The sequence below is a fragment of the Ochotona curzoniae genome, unplaced genomic scaffold (genome assembly GCF_017591425.1).
Source record: "Ochotona curzoniae isolate NIBS_2020 unplaced genomic scaffold, NIBS_Ocur_1.0 contig_2754, whole genome shotgun sequence".
Classification (NCBI taxonomy): domain Eukaryota; kingdom Metazoa; phylum Chordata; class Mammalia; order Lagomorpha; family Ochotonidae; genus Ochotona; species Ochotona curzoniae.
This window is the reverse complement of record NW_024465582.1, coordinates 21,111,237-21,114,665: the sequence shown is the minus strand read 5'-3', so window position 1 is coordinate 21,114,665 and position 3,429 is coordinate 21,111,237. Positions and strand designations below refer to the sequence as shown.

Genomic DNA, 3,429 nt, shown 5'->3' with positions numbered 1-3,429 from the left:
CATCAGCAACTGAGGATGACCAGTTCTGACACATGGACTCCCAGATCGGACCACATTATCTTGTGATTTTTCCCTGTGGCCAGATTTTTAATCCAGTGGCCTAGTTGGGGAGTATCCCAAGAAACCTCTCCTGGGATGACCCCAGAACTGACCTGTGTGCATCATCTAGTACAGTTTCTGGTTCAGTTAGACACAGGCTATCAGTCTACACACACACTGGTGAATGCAGTTGCTTGGGAAGCTCCACTCCAAGCACCATTTTCTACACAAACTGAGAGTGTTGTGGCCTATCCCAAGTCAGCTCAGCACAAACCTGGCCCTTATGCACACTAGCAGGAACTTCAGCCTGGTTGTGCTGAAACCCCCTGCACCCCGCCAAAAACCTCAACCAGGCCAACCTCACTCCTGGTTCCTGTGCATGTTGGCATGTACATGAGACCAGTCCAGCCCCTCCAGCATCTTTTTCAGCTGTCATACACACCCATGGGTACTAAAGCTTAGCTCAGCCTGACACACCCCTGACCTGTCCCACATGAATGCTGACAGACGTTGCTGCCTTGTCCAGTCTAGCACACCCCCAGCTCTGGTTCTCATGTTCACCAGTGGGAGCTGAAGCACAGCACAGAAGTGCCTACAATTTCTGTAAAAAAAAAAAAAAAGCCTACTTTCATTCCTAGATTTTGTGTATTGCCAGCCTGATTTGACTTGTGCCCAGTCCTGGCACTTGCCAGTGGATGCTGCAGTGGATGCCTGGCCCACACGTATGCTGATTCTTGCATGAACTGAAACTCATGGGGAAATGGTCAATATGTACTATGAAAAAGACAAATGTAAAGGGGTTGTTACTGATATGAGGCTTCAAGGAAAGACTGGCTCTTGAATTTTCCAGATATATACATCTTATATAATGTTATATTGCCAGAAGTTTTAGAGATTACTCATTTGAGAAGTGATGAAACAAAAGGCCTGAGGAATTAAGTGATGATAGGGACAAGACTTTGTGAAGCCTGGCTTTAAATGTGAAGCTCTTTCCCAAAGTCCCCAAAACTTTGTGTTTTCCACTGACTTACTGTGTATTTATTCTTCTCATGACAATCACTTCTGGATGTTTCTTTCTCCTAAAGGGAGTTTAGCATACACTCTTTTTTTTTTGACACTGTATTTCAAATTATTTATTTTAGCAAAGTAATAATCAAAGTTGCATAAAAATGAAATATTTAATTTTGAGACCCCAGTGCTTTGTCTAGTCCTGCTCTGTTGTGCAGTCTGTTATTATATGACATTGCTTCTCATGTGATTGTAGGCTAAACATTATGTTTATTTATTTTATGGCTGTAAAAGTGGGGCATGAAAGAAATATTTGAAGAAAACACAGAACAATTATATTCTGAAACTACTGTTGCTTGATGGTCTTCATTTCTGGACACTTAATTATCCTACATTTAGAATTTTTCTTTGCCTTTATATCGCAGCAAAAGATGTTTATTTAACATCGTTGTTCTTACCAAGGGATAGTAGCATACGCACAGCTATAGTTCACGTGACTATCCACGGATCATGATCAGGGACTGAGTGAAATCACCTGCTGCATATCACTATAGAAATGCTCCTACGTTTTGTTAAATCAAACCTCAGTTTCAACCTTGCTGAATCTATCTCAGCTTCCTGAGTGCGCCTTCATCTTGGCTGCCTCCCAGTCTTTACACTTGATGCTCTTCCTTCACAGCAACACATCATTCAGCCTCTAGGTCCACGGTTTCTATATACTATACACATCAAAAGACTACTTTCCTTTACTGATATTAGAATTTGTAACAACTGTGATGGACCATTGAAAGTACTTCTGCCCTGTTGGTTTCAGGCGTTCATACTCTAACATATTTTTTTAAGTCAGTACTCTTTGACTACACAGAAAGTTATGCAGAAAGCTGTCATGTTGGATTTATATTTTCAAATAATCTTTATTTTTTTTGAGAGTAGGTAAGTTTATTGAGCCTTTTAGTTTACACATGAAGTAAACAGTTCTCCTAATATCTTATAGTTGTAGTAAAATACTTTAGACTTCATGATTTACAAGGAGTTACACTTCTCAAAAACTGGGATCAAGTTAACAAGCTTTAACTCCTAATTTTCCAGTTTCATTTTCTGTTAACAATGGCAACAAGTTACACAAGTTTCTCAAGGCCAAGTTTTCACACATTGCTGACATCTTCATATCTGCAGCACTGCTATTTCAACCAATATCCACTCATTCTACTTCAAAAATGAGTTTTGCATTTGGCACCAGGAATTTTGGCACCAGGCTGTCCTTTCTTTCCATAAGCCCATTCTGGTCCAACCTCTAGTCAAGCCTTTTCTCCTTTACTTATAGGCAAGAGTGCCTTGTCCCATCCTCTGATTACTTTGCCCACTTCAACCTTAAAACTTCAAGGACTGGTGTTTTTCTTCTTGTTTGAACTTGTTTGAACATTAGTATCAAAAACAGTACCATCCTGTAGTGTTCCTGTACACCAGCAGTGAACAACATCTCCTCTTTGGGAAAGTTGGTTTTATCTCCTTTTTTGAGAACAGATTTTGTATATTTTGGTGGACCCTCATCCTGAGTCTCTTTGGACTTGGTTTTCTTTGGGTTTATCTTCATTAAGCTTCACATTTTTCACTTGCGCAGACACTTACATTTTCAGAGCCCTTGAAAAGCTTACTTTCAAACAGATGGTTATAGGCTGTAACCAAATGATCCTTGTTGGCTGCCTTGGTGACATTTTTAATGTTGCCTAATAACTTATATTCTGCAAGAAACGAATCTGAACCGTGATCCTGCAGAAACTTGATAATGTCCTTCTTGGGCAACTGCTCGCTGTGCAGCTGCTCCACGGTCCATGCCCACTGTGGAACAGCAGCTGCCATCCTCCCCTGCTGCCTCAGCCAGACTGTCAAATAATCTTTATATGTTTTAACACTATCAATAGAGTTCAAGAAATCAATGGGTGTTTTATAACAGTTTTTTTAAAGACTTGTCTATTTTTATTGGAAGTCAGATTTACAGAGAGGAGAAGAGACAGAGACGAAGATCTTCTGTCTGTTGATTCACTCCCCAAGCAGCCGCAATGATTGGAGCTGAGCCAGTCCAAAGACAGGAGCCAGGAGCCTCTTCCAGGTCTCTCACGCAAGTGCAGAGTCCCAAGGTTTTGGGCTGTCCTTGACTGCTTTCCCAGGCCATAAGCAGGGAGCTGGATGGGAAGCAGGGCTGCTGGGATTAGAACTGGTGCCCATATGGGATCATGGTACACTCAAGTAGCCGCTAAGCTACTACACTGGGCTCTTAAAATAGATTCTAATATTGGATAAAATGCTACTTTGAAATGACTTGTACTTTTACATTACTTTTAACTTTACTCACTAAGCATTTTCCTGGACATAAAAGAAAAA

General features: G+C 40.9%; 1 pseudogene; it reads right to left on the bottom strand.

Moving 5' to 3' along the window:
- Window positions 1–2,233: 2,233 nt before the first annotated feature.
- Window positions 2,234–2,907, bottom strand: LOC121154390 (annotated as a pseudogene).
- Window positions 2,908–3,429: the final 522 nt, after the last annotated feature.